At 39.0% G+C, this 21,110-nt stretch overlaps 1 protein-coding gene across 1 annotated transcript in view; it reads right to left on the reverse strand.

Annotated features, from left to right (window-relative positions):
• Positions 1-21,110, reverse strand: part of LOC128605853 (serine/threonine-protein kinase 32C) — a 112,354-nt gene that overhangs the window by 90,659 nt on the left and 585 nt on the right. The window lies entirely within an intron of this gene.

A 21,110-nucleotide genomic window follows, 5' to 3' on the forward strand; every position in this document is an offset into this window, starting at 1 on the left:
TGGTGCCTTGCCATTTATTCACACTGTTACTTCATATCCAGTTAAATGTACGTGAGACACATCTCAAGTACAAAGCTAAAATAAACTGAGACATCTGTAAATGTCACCTCTTCATCCCCCTGGATCCTCATCAGAAGCTGACCCTGCATTCTGAGCAGTTGCATACAATGTGAAGACTTCAGGGAACGTTTCTTAGACCAGTTACAATGGTTTTATGTGACAACCTGTATGCTGATTGTATCAGGGTGACTTCTTTGCCATCGAATGTATGCTGTCCATTAATTATTTAAAATGTAATGGCAGAAGGGCACACGGTGGCTTAGTGGTTAGCACGTTTGCCTCACACCTCCAGGGTCGGGGGTTCAATTCCCGCCGGGGCCATGTGTGTGTGGAGTTTGCATGTTCTCCCCGTGATGTGGGAGTTTCCTCCGGGTACTCCGGTTTCCTCCCCCAGTCCAAAGACATGCATGGTAGGCTGATTGGTATGGCCAAAGTGTCCGTAGTGTGTGAATGTGTATGTGAGTGTGCCCTGCGATGGATTGGCACCCTGTCCAGGGTGTACCCCGCCTTGTGCACGATGCTCACTGGGATAGGCTCCAGGTTTCCCCGTGACCCTGAAGGAAGGATAAGCGGTATAGAAGATGGATGGATGGATGGTAATGGCAGAAACACATGGGGTTTTACTCAGTGGGCTGTCATTCCAAAGGAATGTAAAGAATGGAAGCTCAATATGTCTTAGTCTGAGCATTCAAAATGTTTTTTATGCTTAGACTTCCTGTCAGTGCCATATCTGTCCCAATAATTCGCAAATGTTTTTCACTCGAATGGTGGTTCATATCCACCTGTGTCACGAACCTCGAATCGACACGGAAGCAGAAGCAGAAGCAGAAGCGGGCGGCAGGTGTAGAGCGTGGTATCGGGAAGTTCAAGAAACGTAGTCGGAAGACAGGCAATGGTCAAGCGATCGGACGAACAACACAAACGGGGTCAGGCAGAGAGCGTAGTCGAAACCGGAAACAAGGGTCGAGGATAACGAGAATACTAACTAACTAGATCAGCTTGGTAACGCAGAGAAACGAGTTGACTGAACGTATACTTCGCATTGGCTCTAGGTGAATGACATCCCTAAGTACTAGCGGTGGGAGTGTGTGGGTGTGATTGGTGCCAGGTGTGTCTGATCAGAACTCCGGGGATGGCGAGCGCATGCATGCATGAGAAGTGAGTGTTGCATCTTGGGAAATTGAGTTCTGATCTGACTGAGCTGTGACAACCTGTCACTGGTAGCTTTTCAGTATTTGTCTAAATGATGGTGTTATCATTTTCTCAACTACAACTCTCTTCATCTCTGGCTGAGTCACCCTCAATCCTGATCAAGTGTTGCCTGCTTAGGTAAGATTAATACACTCTTTTTTCTACACATGGGGAACTTATTTTATACTAACATGCTGCTCGATTAGATGATTTGAGAGGTCATCATCAAGTGTACTGTGTAGTTAATGAAGGCAGGATGCAAGTGCGTATACTGAACATGTGCTCTATTAAGGGCAAGCCATGAATCACTGCTTGAGAGCCAAACATGGATCCGAGCACAGTGCAGACAGCAACAAATTAGGGTGATCGATTATTGTAAGACGGGAAAAACAAGGAAACATGAAACTACAAAACAAGGCTTAGAAATGCATGATAACATTCAATGAGAGTTTGCAACAAAACATTAAAAAAATAAAAAATAAAAAAAAATAAATAAAAAAAAAAGGCTCAGTATATACTGACAAACTAATCAATGTCCAAACACAGAACAGGTGAACACAATTAGGGTTACACTAATGTCAGGAGACAGAACTAGTACAGAAACAAAAGCACATGATGTGAAAAAATAAACAATACGACAGCAGCACTCATCACACTGGGAACTGCAACGTGCACTGAAAGAGGGAATTCATGACAAGAAGCATTGAATAAATCTTTTATAAAGCAGTACTGTGTTGTTTTTAATTGAAATAGAGAAGACACCTCACTTACCATCATGGTATGACTGTTTTAGGCTGTTGTAACTGTAATTGTTATAAATCTTATCTTATTAAGTTATTATTTTATCAATTCCTAACATCAATCATGAAATATTTGAAAAATCTTCCATTAAGATTTCAATTGAGTGCTGGTGGTCCATTTGCACTGAAAATTATAATAAATAAATCACCATTCCAATACCATTTCCACTTATTTATAAAACCTGTATTTCAGCTAAATGATTGATTTTACTGCCCTCAAATTAAAGTTGTAATAAAATTTGCGTTTATATTACTGTTATGATACATTAGGTATACCCTCTACAGCTTTCTCAAAGTGCCATGAATGCACTGTCAGAAAAAAAAAACTTGCAAGATAATAAAAAAATACAGTAACAATCTTCAGTTCATTCTTCTCGTTGTCATATAAAAGACAGTCATGTAAAACAGCAAATGTTTTCATAAATTCTCCAGCATTGCTTTATTATATAGTTATGCAAATATATATAGTGTTATGCAGCAAATGTTAACAGATTCACAATAGTTAAAAGTTTGTTTTAAAGCTGCAGTCACTGAATTACCATGTCAACTGTCTCAACTATCGTAAGGAGGGTGGAGCCAATTTTATATAGAACCATATAGGCCATACCGTAAATTCTTTTAATGTAATTATATTGTTTCTTTAGAAACATAGAAGTAATAAAGTCAGAGTTAAGTCAGTAACAGCAATGTGTTTGTAAGAAAAACAGGGAAATGTAAGCAGATTATAGTAATATGTTACTTTGTACAACAATAGCCCTAATGCTGTTAACGTACTGCCATAACCATACAAAAACGTGCACACACTGTTTGAGATGAGCTTGACATAGAGAATTTTCATAACCATAACCAACAGATGTTGCTGCTCATTTGTTTTTGTCATCTGTGTGCTAAGTTATTAAAAACTATCTCTGGGGAAAGAAAACATGTCTGCTGGAACATTATGAATAATTCTGTAACACTGTTTAATCGCAGGCTAAAATGTGTTATGCAACATTAATGGGAACTGCTTCAGTAAATCGAACAACTCCCGTGATACCAGTATAGTTTTCTGTGTATACAGTTACAGTCCCCTCTGAAAACTCACCCATTTTTCAAGTGATCGGTAATATTGGAACATGTGACTGACAGGTGTTTCTTGTTGGCCAGGTGTGCTCTGTTAGGCTGATTGTTTAAACAATTGATAACTTTGAACAGCTAGTCTTGGTTTGAGCCCTAGGTTTCACCTGTGATGACTGCATTTGTTGCTAAAAAGGATAAACCAACATGAAGATCAGAGAGCAAGCCCTTTTGAAGCTGAGAAAAGAAGGGGAAATCGATCAGCACCATTGCGTAAGCACTGGGCATAGCCAATACAACAATTTGGAATGTCCTGAAAAAGAAAGAAATCACTGGTGTAATAAAAACCAGACCAGAAGAACCAGAAGTCTTATAGTAAATAACACTTCATATTTGGCTGCATATCCATTGTTTGCATTAACTGCATCAAGTTGGCGGCCTATTGACATCACCAAACTGTTCCATTGTTCTTTTGTAATGCTTTTTAAGGCTTGTTTCACAGCATCTTTTAGTTGTTGTTTGTTTTCATGGTTTCTCCCTTCAGTCTCCTCTTCAGAAGATGAAATGCATGCTCAGTTTGGTTAAGGTCTGGCGATTGACTTGGCCAGTCTAAAACCCTCCACTCCCCCCCCCCCAGCTGAAGTCCTTTGTTGTGTTGGCAGTGTGTTTCAGATCATTTGTCTTGATACATGATGAACTTCCTCCCAATTAGACCAGACGCATTTCTCTGTGAACTGGAAGACAAATTGTTTCTGTAGACTTCTGAATTCATTCTGCTGCTACCATCATGAGTTCCATCATCAATAAAGATTAGTGAGGCTGTTCCAGAAGCAGCCATGCAAGCCCAAGCCATGACACTACCTCCACCATGTTTGCCCGATGAGCCTGTATGTCTTGGTTCATGAGCAGGTCCTTTCTTTCTCCACACTTTGGCCTTTCCATCACTTTGTTAGAAGGTTCCACAGCTTTTTTTGGCCCATCTCTGTATTTCTTTGTGAAGTCCAATCTGGCTTTCTGATTCTTACTGCTGATGAGTGGTTTGCAGTTTGTGGTATGGCCACTATATTTCGGCTCTCAAAGTCTTCTTCAAAATATGGCTTGTGATACCTTCACCCATGCACTGTGGAGGTTGTTGGTGATGTGACAGACTGTCGTTTTTGTGTTTTTCCTTCACAGCTCTCATAATGTTTCTGTCATCAACTGCTGTTGTTATCTTTGAAAGACCTGTTCCATGTCTGGTTGTTAGTACCCCTGTGGTTTCTTTCTTTTTCAGGACATTCCAAATTGTTGTATTGGCTATGCCCAATGCTTGGGCAATGGTGCTGATTGATTTTCCCTCTTTTCTCAGCTTCAAAATGGTTTGCTTTTCTCCCATAGACAGCTCTCTGATCTTCATGTTGGTTTATCCTTTTTAGCAACAAATGCAAACCATCAAAGGTGTTCAAAGGTGAAACCTAGGACTCAAATCAAGAGTAGTTCTTCAGAGCTATTAAATGTTTAAATAAGCAATCTTAGAGTACACCTGGGTAACAAGGAACACCTGTCAGTCACATATTCCAATACTTTTGATCACTTGAAAAATGGGTGGGTTTTTAACACATCATAGATTTAAATATCAGGAAACGAAAGCTGAAATTCTGATCTATCATCTCATATTCATCTTTTGATTTCAAACCCAAATGTCTTCCGTTTATAGCAAAAACAATAGAATTGGCTTTGCCTTTCCAATACTCTCAAATGGGATTATATATTCAGTTGCACTAGAATTCACCATTGGATGGATGAGCTCATAACCTGAGATAATTCTACAAGCTATATATATATATATATATATATATATATATATATATCATTTTTTTTATTTATTTTTTTAAATAAAAATAATAAATGTCCACAGTCCACTGTATTGCATTAAGACATGTGACCATACCTAGAGTGGATAAGTTGCATTCTACACATTACCCTAAACTTAATTGTGCAAAAGGAGCCAAAGTTAATAATCGTCAAAAGAAAAGTTTTGGCCAGACCACAAAAACATTGGTTTTAATGAGCCTCAGCTTCCAGCTGCTTGACTCATGAAAATATTTGCAGCCCAAATATGAGCTATCTTTGAGGGGAAGAGCCCACAGCTTGAGAGCCCACATAGGAAGTCATTAGGAACTATCCAGGGATGGAGATGTCGAGTTCTGTTCTGCCCTGAAGCTTATTCTGACTAATGATAATGGCCACATCAGGTCATGCTCCCTCCTCCCTGTACAAACACACACACACACACACACACACACACACACACACACGCACATCCACACACCATCAAGCAGAAAACAGCTCTCAGGGCTGCACTAAACTGCCAATTTCCCCTGTTCCTCATCCCCTGTTCATATTTCATATTGGTCGTGCACTGAGAGAAGATATTCAATGGTCGTGCCATGAGACAAGAAACTCAGTACTGCATGTTTGTGCCGCAGTAATTAAAGCAAGGATCTGACAAGCTTGAAAGAAGAGTCGTATGTTTTCGTGAGATAATGAGAGTCAACAGTAAATACTGTCTGATTTGTTCTACTTGCCGAACATCAGCGGTTAGATGACATGTAAGAGTGTCTAGTTCAGCGAGGAAGAACATGGTTCCTGTGGTGAGGATCTTCTAATGAGTACAATATCTGTTATTTATGCATCTCTGGCAGGTGCTTCAAACATAAGACATTTTTAAAGTATGGGAACTCTGGAAGCGAGAACAAAGCAGAGCACTTTCTAATGTCTTCCTGACAGCGCTAATAAATGTTCCCTTCCAGAAAGTGCATCCCACTTAAAACGTGTATTGTTGTATGAAACAAGATTCAACCAAAATCTAATCAACCTACCAGAACCTGTAGAGAAAACTGGGTCTAGGCAGTATAGCTTGAAAGACACTGTATACCATGATACTGCACATCACCTGTGAGATTTGTGAGTATGAGTTTTCATATTCTTGGGCTGATTTATGTAATTACTGACAATTTTATAGTTATATTTTTAGATTTTACATTGTCATTATATTATCTTGGCATTTTCCTGTATGGCATTTTATTATCAGGAGTGTGTGTTCAGAAAGAACATTTCCCGTGTCTTGTTCCTTCTTAGGCAATCAGAAAGTGTCAGGATTGTCACTGAATAAATGTGCAGGGAGGTGCAGTCATATTTGTCATTAATTATGCATACTGAGGTGATGTGATTTTCATAAGCTCTTCGTTATTAATCACAGTCCCAAGCACAAATGCCCACAGACACAAAACAGTGTCGTGCCAATGCATGATGGGTAATCTGAATGCAGCGACTCGTGAAAAATTCAGCCTGGCTCACGTGGATTTGAGGTTCACTGAAGCTTAGACAAACACAGAACAATACCAAGCATCCTCAAAATAAAATCATTTGCACCAATGAATCCATCCATAAATCACTTTTATATAAATAAATGAACTATTAAAGAAGTACTACACGTGCATATTGCAGCTACAGTACAGTATATTACAGAAGAATTCCTGGACATTAAATTATTGTCAAGGATATATCTATTTGACTAATTTTCTTATATTTAATTTTCTTGACTAATAATTTATATAGCTGAATTCAGAGCATTCTTACTGGATGATGAGACAAATGTGTAGGTCAATAATGCAGGTAGACAGATATGTTCCTCCATAAATCACAGCACTGTGTAGCATCTGTGTCTAAATGAAATCCCTAATCAGTTAAGGCATCTCATTGTAATCAAGTAGTCAGTCTACATATACAGACCCCCCACTGACACAAACAGAAAGCTCTTTAAGGGCAGTGTACTTGCACATGCACTAAAAAAGAAAACCTGATATTCTGTTCCAACAACTCATTACAAAAACAAACCTGAACTACATTTCCAAGTAGGACCCCTGTCATGAATTACAGTTCTCTAAAACTTAATTCTTGTTAAAAGAATTGCTGATTCAAATCTGCATTTATTACTGAAGGTGTAGTCTTATGTTGTTTAGCAACTATACTGTTGAGTATCTATCTATCCCTGTCCTGTCATGAGCTTCTATTTGCAACTATTCCTCATGGCTAATGTCATGAATGTGCAGATGCAAGTGAAGGATAGAGTTTATTAAAGAAACATTTATGGAAATTAAAACCGAAGGGTAAGGCAAAATCCAAATCTGAAACAGGCAAACACCTGGGTGATGCTAACTAGGGCAATGCAGAGTCCAAAATCAAACCAAATCAAAACCAGAGTATACCAATACAAGAAATAATGCTAAACTCACTAATAAACCAAACTCACAGTATTAGCATTAGACTACATTCAAACCTTACTGGATTATTACAGTCACAAGAGACTGGGAAAACCTATCTAGGTGATCCTAGACTAAATACCACATTTTCATATTCAGCATTTTCTGTGTGTATATACCCTACAGCTTATAACTAATGTGTTTTGAAATAGACCTTTAAAACAATGTGACATTCATTATGAATTCAAATGTATTAGAAATCTTTTGCGAAAGCTAAATATAGCAGACAATTGATCAAAACTAGCAACAATGTCTTTACTGCAACAGCTCAGAGTGTTAAGTCATTTGGCAGGTATTACAGTAAGGACATATAAATATTCCACTGCTGGGACATTAAAGTGTCTGTATTTGCAGAAACACCCTAATATGAGTTTTTACAGCCAAGGATCAGCTAATTAGGAACAGTAAGTGTCCATGACACTATATTTAGATTTGTTGTTCCACTGCAGTCAAACCAAGACATGTGCCTCCCTCTGTTTTCCACCTAAAAGACTATATGACATCTTAGACACCTGTGTACTCAAATTATTATCATAAGCTTGCACCGATTTCTCTTTGTGCGCTGACAAAACCCTCCCTCTGTTGTCTGCTGTCTAAGAACGTTTGGCTGAAAGCTTCAACCAAACCCCAAGACAACAACAAAGGAACTGAAGAAGAACTGGTTTTGGAGGCATCAGGTACCAAATATGTACATCCACCATTATTTGAGTCCTACATCACCATGGCCTGAAAGGCTTTCACGCATTAATGAAGCCCCAAGTATTCCAAAACAGGCATAAAAAACCAGACTGCAGTTTGTAGATGATCACCAGGAAGAAGGCTAGCCTTTTGAAGGGCAAAAAACTGTTTGGCCATAATAATCTGCACTACTTGTGGAGGGAAAAGAGTGAGGCTTTTAGTCCGAAGAACACCATCCCAAATGTGAAGCATGGGAGTTGCAGCGTTATGCTGTGGGGGTGTATTGATGGAAAAGGGACTACTGCACTTAGATGCCTAAATAGATGACATCATGAGGACAGAGGATTATCTAGAAATGCTAGATTTTTACAGCCCAGCTAATTAGGATCAAAGCAATGGATGTGACTCAACAAACAGTAACTGTCAATGACACTATATTTAGAGCTGCTGTTCCACTGCAGTCAAACCAAGACACGTGCCTCCCTCAGTTTTCCACCTAAAACACTATACGTCTGAGACTTCTGTGTACTCAAATTACTACCATCAGCTTGTACTGATTTCTCATTGCGTGCTGAATAACAATACGGTTTAATGGCTGGCCTTCAGACCACACTCTCTTTTCAGTTTGGGTAGGGACACAATCAAATGATCAGTCATTTTCTCTCTGAATTTTTAATGATGCTTTGGAATTGAAATGTCAACATGAACACAAGGCCTAGGGTAATTGTCAGCTCCATATTTATCACATAAACATTAAAGTGTGAGTATTATTTGATCTCTTCATTTCAATGTCAGGGTGACACACCGGCAGCATTCTGAGACACAGACACAGCAAAAACAAAACAAACAAAAAAAAAAGCTTCAGATTACAGAATATTAAATACTGAGTATTGCAGTTGAACTGGCTGAGTGTACTGGTGTGTGTATTTTGGTGTCTGCTGTAGGTATATTTGCATATGTATTTAAGGATATACTTATCTATTGAATCTATACAGGTGGGTTTACTTATTATCCTTCAAATTGGCCTTTCCTGAACCCATCTATTTAAAAAAGAAACTGTTCGCTATTTTTATGAGTTCCTAACAAGATAGAGACCTCAATGATCAGTGAGTATGATCAAAAACGTACGCTTCATTTCTCAGCGTTCCCCCGACGCTTCAACGTTGCACGGTTGATTGCATTAGAATGAGCTGGTGTGTTGTGGGAGCAGGTCAAATCGATAAAGGCATGTAGCAGATGTTTTTTTTTATTATTATCATTTGAACAGGCGCTTGCATCTCAGCTTCACTGTGTCTGCAGAGCCCGAGCTGACAGAATCACTGTGCTAATTTTTCTGCTCAGCTTAGTAGTGCTCGTTTATTTTAGGAACTGTGGTCCATACACTCATTCACCAATGGAAAGCTCTGTAATCAGATTTCACTGCTTCTCTCCTCGCTGGGAATTGTCTACTCCCTTTTGTTGGGAGTGCACAACCTCTGTTTCTCTGCAATTAGTGCCTTGGCAGGCTGAAAGACTCTTTAATGTTATAGCACTCAGCCATAAATGTGAGTAAGTACATCCTGATATCATTGTGCAAGAAACCATTCTAGCACGTTTTCTATCACCCCTAATCTCTGGTGTTTGTCAGACTGTTTTTATAGTCTTCAGAAATACAGACATTATATATATATATATATATATATATAAAACTAGAAAATTTCAGTAATCCTTACAATCCTAATCATGATTTCAATTTAGTTTGAAACTCATTTACATTTATTTATTTGTCAGCTTGAAATTAAATAACAATAAAACAAAATATAGCCTAATAGAATAGAACAGAATTCGTTCCTCATACACAGTACAACAATTCTGGAGCGATAACCTCAGCCACAGTTGAGGAAAAATAGCAAAAAATACTTATAGTAAAACACACACACACACACACACACTCGTATGAATATGCATATACCCATGTATGCATACAGTCACATACACACTCACATTATTGCACAGTTATTGCACTGGTTAGTGTATTGTACATGTATTTACTGCACTGGTTTACTGTATTGTACGTGTATTTATTGCACTGGTTTAGTGTATTGTACATGTATTTATTGCACTGGTTTAGTGTACTGTACATGTATTTATTGCACATGTATTTATTGCACTGGTTTACTGTATTGTACATGTATTTATTGCACTGGTTTAGTGTATTGTACATGTATTTATTGCACTGGTTTAGTGTACTGTACATGTATTTATTGCACTGGTTTAGTGTACTGCACATGCTGAATATTGCAAGCACAGAGCTGCTAAAGAAATCTATCTTCCACCAACTGATAAGAAAATTCAACTGGTGGTTTACAACACTAATCAAGATTTTAATACAGTTATTACCTACACTATTTTCCTCCCAAAAAGGTTCCATCTAGCACACTAAAATGTTCTTTGATTTATCCAGCTGTAGAAACCTACAACAGAGAATGTATCCTTTTAAAATATATTCCAAGTTGAACCCATTTAAAATTTACCTTTCATGAAGTTTTACCTTTCTTCTGAGTATAGAATCCCAATCAGGATTACTATCAAATAATTACCTCCATAATCTTCTCGAAGTTTACAGTTCTACTCTACGGTCTCAACTGTCTGCTGCACCGTATTGGCCCTGTCAAAATCTCAAACTAGCACTGCTGTTCTTCTGAGGACTGGGAATGGGCTATATAGTGTGCCATCATGCTCTCAACACTCACATCCGATCTCCCAGACAGACGCCTGTGTACTGCTGCAGGGGTAACAGAGCACAGCACACAGGTGCATCAGTGTGAGAGTGAATATGTGTGTGCAGGCTGTTAACATCAGTGGCAGCTTTTTGTAGCTGTTGACAAGCTTTCTGAACCAGGAGGCTATGCCAGGAGTATTTATCGTGTTTACTTCTCAGTAGTTCACTGCACCTTTCAGGCAGACGATAACCTGACTATAGCAGAGAACCTAATTGAACAAAATAAAAGATACATACACACACAAACACATACACAGCAATCTCTCTCATTCTAACTCTGAAAGGAGAGCTGCCCAATTTTAGACAGCTATGTACAGTAACTAATGTGAATTGAAATGTAAATATAAATATGAATATCTAGTAGTCCACTTGTAATGTAGTAAGACACTTTTTCTGTCATTTAATATACTTCTAGTACATATATCTACATTTATTTACGCATACAGTCTTTGGATTTAAATATATATAATGTGTGCGAAAATATATATATATATATATATATATATATATATATATATATATATATATATATATATATATATATATGAACAAAACATATGTGTTCATAAGCATTAACAATATGTTTATAAAACAAAATTGATAGTGAAAAAACTATTGGGACACTACAAATTAAATATAGCATAGAGACAAGTCATTAGGTTTTTGCAGCATTCTGGTTAAATTTTGGCCCATTCTTTTTACCAAATCATCTTTAATTCCCCAAGATTACAAGCGCCCCTCTGATGGACTTGCAATTTCAAAATTCTCTAAATATATAAATAAAGTCAGGATATTGGCTAGGTCATGCAAGCACTTTTACCTTCTTTTTTAGAAACCAATCTTGAGTTATTTTGGCTGTTTGTTTGGGCTCATTAACTTGTTGAAACAGCCCTCTTCTCCCCAGATTCACTTTCTTTGCCAATGAGATGAAATTCTTCTCTAATATAGCCCAGTACACCACTCCATTCATGTTCTTTTGGATGACATGTAATGCCCTAGTATTGTTGCAGGGAAGCAGCCCCATATCATGATACTCCCACCTCCGTACTTTACCGTGGGTACGGTGTTCTTGGGATTATATGCACAACCCTATTTTTGTTCTGTCTTTTGTTCTGATGGATCTAAATGCTTGTGTGCAGAATTTAGACATGCATCTCTGTGCTTTTGTAGCAGACGTGTTTTGCATGGGGTGTAGAAATGGATATTGCAGTGCAGTTGATTGCTTATTGTTCTCTGTGTAACTGTTGTTCCTGCTGCTTTCAGGTCACGCTGCAAGTCTTTTCATGACTATTGGCTTCTCTCTTACCTTCCTTATCATTAGTCTGAGAGCCTTGTGACATCTTGTGCAAGGATGATTAGTTGTGGTTCCATGAACTTTCCAACTGCATATTATCAAACCAATTGTACTAACAGGGATGTTAATGGTCTTCGCTATGGCTCTGTAGCTTTTTTAGCTCTGTATACTTATTTCCCCTCACTGTACCTGGGGAACTGGCTACTGTCTGGCAGTCCGTGAAGAAAGGTTAGTATTTTGGGGTTAGAGCACTTTATGTACTTGGTGACATGCACACAATTCATGGAATAATTTCCACATTAACTCATTACATGTCCCATGTACTAAGAGCGCTTGCTGGCTAGTGGCCTTCAGGCTTCATCTTGAGGGGTCAAAGCCACAGGCACAAATGAGGGTGCCAAATCTTTCCCCTTTTGGAGGAAGCTGCCATTTTGATCTGACTATCAAAATTAAGGCCTTGGCCTTGCTGGCTATCTCAGAGCCACAAGTAGGACTCATTGGCCTAGTTGCTGAAATCTGTGCAACGTGGGTAGGATCAGCGGTTTCCACATTTTTCAGTTATTAATGACATGCTGTATGGAGAAAACCGGGACACTCAAACGGGAGAAATTGTGACCTAGTTATTGGTCCCAAAAACATCAGAGAAGTGCTTTTCCACACGGCTCATTATAACCCCATGGCCAGGCACACATGGACAAATAAAACACTGCACTGATTAATGGCCCATTTCTATTGACCTAGCCATTTGTGGTGATATGTCAGTGGTATGCATCTTGCAACAACATGTCAGCTGGTGAATCTGCCAGCCACCCCAAAACATGCCATTTTACCCTCTTTCCCTTATCATAATCTCCTTTAAAAAAGAACTGGAATGGATCTTGTGAAGCTATGAGATATCACTTTGTATTAGTTCTCATGAACTATCTGACATGGTTTCCTAAAGAAGTATGTCTGTGGACATAAAGAGTGTGCCCAAGGCTCTAACTGATAAGGGCACATCATTTATGTCACTTCCAATATGTAAACAAATTGCAGGAATTAAAGCAATCCAATCCAGCATCTACCTCTCCCAGACTGGTGGGTTAGTAGAGTGCTTCAATATGATTTGAAGATGATATACGGAATTAGGATAAATGGGATAGAAGCCCTATTATTTGTGGTCCGGGAGATGTAGCAGAAGTTTTTTGAGCTATTATATGTGCAGGAGCCAGGAGGGTTGTTGAACAAAATTAAAGCCAGCTGAAAAGATGGTCCAACACCCAGCAAAATGAAGTTCTGTACATCCTGTACCTGTGATCAAAACTCTACATCCAGGGTCACTTATTGCAGGAGCATTTGCTCAGCAGCTCTATGACGTTCCCCACAGACACGATTTGTGCTAGGAGTTTATTCCATATCACTGGCTCAAAATTACTCACCCAGTTGGCTTGATGACCCTTCAATATGAGGCAGCGAGTTGTGGAAGTCAATTATGATGTATTGCAAATGCTTAACTTTCATCAGATTTAACACATAAGTCTGCTTAAACAGTGGCGGCTGGGAGTGTGAGATTCAATGGGTGAAGATGCAATATCTGCATTTCCACTTGGTCATGGGCAGATGCATTCCAAATTTGATAAGACTGCTGCAATTGCAGCCAGCCCGTACCCCAAGAGCAAAAAGGAAGTGAGGTAGATACTGAGGATGATGGGTTATTATCACAGGAATGTGCCTGTTTAATCAGACCTCACCACTGGCACCCTAATCACTCACCTGACTTTTCTTTCCCATTGGGTTTCCATATTGACCCATCAGACAGTGGGCTGGGGGCTGTTCTTTCCCAGGGGATGGACGAGGAGCACCACCCAGTGTCCTTCCAACCTTTGTTTGGACCACTTTCCCCTGCAATGGCTCCACATTTCAGCCCTAGGTAGTGGACACTGAGCACCACCCAGTGCCCTTCCACCTTCTGTTCAGACCACACTCCCCTTCACTGGCTCTGCTACATGATGGATGCTAGCATGCTAGCAAGCATCATTCATTGGTATCTGGTGTTATAGCATTCACAGTGGTCCACAGGTCGGGGACATGCATGGTAATGGATGACTTTTTCTCTCTGATGAGATGAGAGGGAGTTTTTCATAGGCTAGATGGTGGGGGATGTAGATGCTTGGAGGTGATGATTCTGAGGGAAAACTGACCACAGTGGAAGATTGAGAGGTGAGTGCTGCTACTGTGTAATAACACAGATAGTAGTAGCTAACTACCAAACAGCTGAGTGAATGAAACTAACAAGACTAGCAATGTAAACAGGGGAATCTACCTTGATGTTGGTGGGCACCACAGAGGTCCTAGCATTCTAGGAAAGGGAATGATAGCTATATGACAGAGGTATTATTTGTAAATACTGTGTACATAAGTCACTGTCCTAGAAGGTCTTGATATGTATGTGCATGCACACAAGAAATGATTCAGGCAATTTTCACTGCCCTGGTCCTGATGTTTAAGATGGTTGAAATAGAACATAGCTACATGATACACTCTAACAGGAGTCAGAACTTTTGGATTTGATTTGGATTACATAAAACGTGCATGTATACAAATACACAACAGAGTGCTGAGTTTAGGGTGCATACAAAACAATTGTTTCTGACTTGATGAACTCTTCACATGTAAGCAAAGACATTGAGCTGTATGTTTGGTGTCTAGACCAAATGTGGCATCTGACTCTGCTCTGAATGCATTATGATTACATATCCAATGTTAGCTCCTCTTAATATACAGCTTAAACTCTGAAATCCTGAACTCTGTCAGTTGCATCCTGCATTTTTGTGGCCCACTGAATGATACCTTTTCTATTTCCAGTCACAGAAGTGGTTCTGTTAAACCCTTTCCGTATCCAGCTCTCCGCCAGCTAGCACAGACATAAAGACATGACTGCAAGTGTTCCTGAGCCACTAGCTAGTAGCAGCAGTATAATTATTTATTCATTCTGTTTACATGCTCCCCCTGCTACCAGGGGAACACCAACCCCCCAGACCTGACATCTTGACTGGCAGAAAAATTTCGCGTCACAGAGCAGGAGAGAGAAATCTCTCGTCATGCAACATGAGAGGTGTTTAGCTCACAAAACTGCTATGGAGAGAGTAAAGTACCTCAGTTTCATTTTCAGTGTCTGAGAGGTAAACAATTTTCATAATGCAGCACTTTAGCCTCTGGGCCACAACATTCTGACCCTGCACCATGCCTAAAAAAAATCCAGTACTTCATGTGAGCAGAGAGAGTCGAGTAAGCCACAAAACGACCTGCTTCACATCACCTGTGACAGATTTGTGACAACTGCTTGGCGATGGTGATGCTTTTCAATCAGCAACACTGAAGTGGAGGCAATTACAGCATGGCAATTACAATTACTGAATGAGCTCTCTCATCGGCAACTGAAACGAAAACCATCATTGCAATAAGTGTGCCGATAAAAATATTAATATGCTTGCAGTGAAATAACAGCTTGTGGTGTCAAAGCTACCCAGGAAAGCATGGAAGAACCGAAACGTCTCAATTCTTCCAGAAGCTTCCCCATTGCACAGCCATATTCAAAACACATCTATAATAAATATAGTTCAACATGTTTATTGCACAGACAGACAGTAACATCACTCTTCCTAATTCGGTCACTGATACATGAAAACGATTCATTAACTATTAAGCTCAACGAGTCAAATACGAAGCAGGTCACTACTGAATGTATACTGTGTAGAGCATAAGTAATTGAGCTTTGCTTTTGTTATTTTAGTTCTGTATTTTTTTTTAAGTATTATTTAAGTAATCAGTATGAAGTTTTAAAATCAGAGTCAGAGATTTTTTTATTCAGTACTAAGGTCTCTCCAATCATGTTAACTAGTAATACAGAAAACACACTCTTATACTATATGCATTTATGCAGCTTGCATGTATGTGTTCTAGGGTCACTACTTTATGGAGAACATTGAAGAGAGGGGCTTTACTTGTTTGTATGTTTGTTTGTTTCTAATTTTAGATTCCCCGCATTTACACTAAAAGCATGAACTACACTTTTAAAATGAGGATTTGCCTGTCCATACTCATGGAAACCTGTGGAAATTATACCCCTTTAAGGTATAGGCCTCTCATGTCAGGGGGCCAAAAGTAATCGGACAGGTCTCCCCTTGTTTTTTTTTTTTTCATGGCCAGCTGTTTCTTGTTCAATCATTAATTCGAGCACAAATATATAAAATGTTGTATAATATAATATAGAAACTGAAAACAACTGAAGTGAAATGCATTTTCCTGTAATTGCTGGTGCTATCATTAATAAGCCTTATCCATGCTAAAGCAGCCTCATAGGGATGCATTAACTTTTTCAGCCTTGAAGACCACTGGATGAATTTCATTATAGGATAATTGGCCTGCAGCACAGTTCTTTAATGAAGTTAGGAAAAGAAGTGAAATTATTTTAGATTCGGGGGGGGGGGGGGGGTTCTGCAATGGATAGAAACAAGGATTAAATTATATTAGACAACAGCATGCCTGAAATAATAACATCCATGTATACCTACATTATGTAACCTACCAAAAAAGAATTGGATAAGCTATTTTTGGTGGTTATTTGTGCAGCCACCCTAAATGGCCCATGTTGTTCGGTATGTGCAGGGGGGGAGGTGAGCAAAGGAGCGTGGAGAGCTGGTGACTGAAATTCTGCCAGAGGCCAGACTAAACAGAGCATCATAACACCACACAGGCAGGAATAGATAACGCCATCACACTGAGAAAGAAAGCTCCCTGTCACACTCTCGCTCGCTCTCTCTCTCTCTCTCTCTCTCTCACACACACACACTCTCTGTTTGTGTGTGTGTGTGTGTGTGTGTGTGTGTGTGTGTTTTGCCTGCCTATATGCTTGAGTGTAAGTGGCAAGGCGGGAATAGTAAAACAAAGAAAGTCATTGGGCAGGTTAATTAAAGTTAATGAGAGAGGGGGGGGGGGAGTGAAAGTAAGTGAGAGCAGAGAATGGGAAAGTGTGAAAGAACTCTAAGTAAGATGTTAACAGCTCCATACCTGACCCATGGAAGTCAACACCTGCACATTTCCACTTCTAATCATCCTTTCTGGCACAGACTCGTTTCTAATTCTGACTCCAGATTTGATTAACAAATCCACTCTCTTGTGGATCAAATCAAGGAAATTTCTAAACTTAAATAAGGTTTGCCTCTCAGGGCCTTGAAAAAGTCATTCATGCCTTCATCCTGTGTTGTTAACATCATTTCCTGTATATACCGTACCGTGCTAAAGTCTTAGGCAACCTAATTTTTTTATACAAATTTTGTCTTGATGTTTATTTTATGATTTCGGCATTAAAAAAAAAAGTGTACTATGTATATACTTTAAAAGGCCAAGCTATCAAAACAATGAAGAAAAATGAAGAATTCTACCAGAAAGCTTGTTACATAACTGACATGCTCCAAACCGAGCGCCAACTCCTAGCCAGCTGCTTCCTTGCCAACGTAATGGTGGGCTATCATTATATCATATTATGGCTTAGCCTACAGTTATCATCCTTAATTATTTCATTATTAGATTATCTCCTCCACTTACCATAGATCTGCTTCTTCTTTCCCTCTTCCTCCTGTTTTCTCTTTCTTTTCTGGATTCTCTTCATTTTGAAAAGCATGACAAAATTAATTTGTACCTACATGCTAGTTCCACATAATAGCAAGATGATAGTGCCCTTTAGAAGGGGTTCTTGGTGTACCATTGTACATTAACCACTGGAAGTTTTGGGAGGTGTTCTGTACTTTGAGATTTGACATTTTCATGGACTTATGCTGTAACTACACAGTTGATGAAAAGCAGTATGCCAAAAGGAGTAGCATGTGCAAATTCTCAATATTCATAAAACTGCAGGTGAGAAATACCTGAATGAGCTTCTGCTTCCACTGAGATTCTGCAGTATGGAAGCAATGGACACTGCACTATCCCATAAGGAAATGGGACTAGTGCGGAAGAGCTGTCAGAGTCAAAAATGGAGGCAGGCAGCATGTTGGCTCTTTATAAGTTGTAGGTCACATGACAATGTCAAGATGGCGGATGTAGTACGTCTAGATTGTATTCGTGCTACACACTTATACTGATCAGTATGTACTGTATCAATTGCTGAGCAGTAGGTACTGAAGCGAATGCAGTAGGTACTGTCACAGCACACTATTTCGAATGTAGCCTTAGTGTTGGCCTTCAGGGGCTCAGGACTCCAAACAATTGCCTGCCTTGCCTGTCCTGTAGCTATTCCTCTGAGAAAGAACATATTTTCCATATAATAGTTTCCTTGTGGCTAGCTTGGAGTTGGTTTTCCCTATCTAACATTACTAGCCTTTATTAACAATCATTCACTGCATTGTTCACTACATCATCCCTATGATCTTCCATTGTGTATTTTCATCCCTCTCTCTGCTGGGTTGGTTTTGTCACATTGTCTCCTCTGAGTATTCTACACGTCCAACTGTCTGTCCAACTACTGGGCCTGTGGATACATGCCGCTAGCATGGATCCATGGTCTTCACTTGCCATACCATGTGCTGCTCATTTCTGCGTATGCTAATTAGCTGGATTTCCAGTAAACTAAAGGTTTTGGGTTGGAGTCAGTTTTCCCTCTATACAACAGACCCCATGTTTCTTCACACTTCGGTCAGATGGCCTTCCAATCAGTTCACATCAACCACCAGATCCTGCAGATATTTTTTCTTACTACAGAATCTGCTCAAGTTTTTATACAAGCTCTAGTTATTTCTAGACTTGACTACTAGAACTCTATCCATGCTCATCTTCCTTCATACTGCTTCCTGTCTGGTTCCTAACCTCTCAAAGTGACCCCATCACTGAGGTCTCTCCGCTGGCTTCCTTTAAAGTTCTCATCTTTGCATTCAAGGCATCAAAAGGCTCTGCACCACATTATTTATGCACTCATGCATGCTAACTCAGTTCTTCAAACTCAGGGCACCTGACATATCCTCCTCTGAGATCTATACATGACTGCAATACAGGATCTTGTTGCTTTAGTGTCCTAGCTCCTTACTGTTGGAATGAACTTTCACCTCCACTCAGAATGACTTCCTTTTTACAGAGGTCTAAAGACCTTCCTCTTCCATTATCTAGGAGAACATTTTTGACAGTTTCATGTAAAGCTTAAGGCTGACTAAACCTTTGTAGTGCCAAGGTGTGCAAATTTGGTGGCCATGGATCTGATTGGATGATTAGTATTTGTGTAACTATATCATCCATGTGACCAGCTATGTTTTAATTATCTACAGTACTTTTAAAACCTATTTAACAGGTGCTTTATGAATAAAATGTTTTTACAATTCTTATGTAATTAGATTGTAGCACTTTAAAAAAAAATTTGCTCTGTAATCAGACTTTTAAAACTTTCCTCCAAGGGTTCACCGACAGCAATGTGGTCAATTTGTCCTTAACGATTCTTAGGAAGATATATGATCTATAGAGTAAATAGAGACATCAAGATATAAATAGCTCAGATGTCTAATGAAAGCACATTATGTTCCTTTTTGCCCACTTTTCTGTATGGAGCATGAGGTGTAATCACTTCTCCGGTCATGCAGAACAGTAATGTAATATGCAACAGTTAAGACTGTCATTAGAATTTGATGAGAACAAAAATAATTCCCTTGCAAAGTATTCCGGTATTAAGATTTTTTAAAAGATTTTTTTTGTTTGTTTTAATCAGGATGCAGATAGAAGGGTGGAATCAACACAAGCCCTTCAGCAGAGTAGTTTATTTCAGTTATTTATATTTTACTGTATAACTTGGCTGTTAGATCTTGGATTAGCCCAATGCATCTTTTGAAATTAAAGTCATTTCTCTCTAGCCAACCGTTATGACCAACACTGGCTGATTCACAGAAATGAACCGAAACACCTTAAATGCCTACAGAAACCACAGGTTCAGTTTTATATAGCCATCAAGAAATTAATCAGCCCAGACAGGGACTCAGATCCATACCACAAAGGAGAAAAATGATCTGTCTAGGCATATATATGTCAAGATGTACTGAAGTTGATATTGTGATCGCTGATATCGATATATATACATACACACACAGACACACACACACACACACACACATACATACATACACATATATATATATATATATATATATATATATATATAGAGAGAGAGAGAGAGAGAGAGAGAGAGAGAGAGAAAGAGAGAGATAGAGATAGATAGATATAAATATAGATCAGAAGCACACATCTTTCAATAAAAGGAAATAGTCTGAAATGGCTTTGGATCTACACTCTAACTAAATGGGTCATTACGTTTTATCACCCCCATCTATCCTATAACTCAATTTTTCTCTTTCCAGTTGAGTTGCACAATCAAAAACCTACTAAGTTGTGACGTCTTTTTTTTTAGGCAAAATCAAAATTCTAATCAAGATGCGTACATCCAGTTCAGTGAAAATGCAACAGACTGTAAGTCAGCAAAATGATTTGACTTGAGGAAAACAAAGCACCTGAGGAAAAGCACCCAAGTCAATCAACACTCAAATAGTCTTTTTCAGCATGATGAAATCCCCAAGCTCATCAAGTAGCCCTGTTTTGACAGATTTAACTAATCCCCCTTAATTAATCAGTTAGCTGCCTAATAATTCATGGTGCTCTGCAGCATAAGCCATGCATATGAAAAGAATGCAATATAGCTCAATTAAGCAGTTAACCATGGTTTGAGAGATATCTGAGGATAAATCATGAATGTTTTCCATGCCATAAAGCATGGAAGTGTGGCAATGTAAGTAATCATTAGGAAGGAGACAGCAGGCTCAACATTAGTAGCCTGATTGATCTTTTCTGGACCAGGATCAGGGCAGTTACTTGTGCTACTTGAAAACTACTCTAATATGTTGCATGGTTGAAGTTATTTTTAAGCATTCTGCAATGTGTTCAGTGTGTGAAGAATC

This window comes from Ictalurus furcatus, chromosome 3, assembly GCF_023375685.1.
Source record: "Ictalurus furcatus strain D&B chromosome 3, Billie_1.0, whole genome shotgun sequence".
NCBI classification, from domain to species: Eukaryota; Metazoa; Chordata; class Actinopteri; order Siluriformes; family Ictaluridae; genus Ictalurus; species Ictalurus furcatus.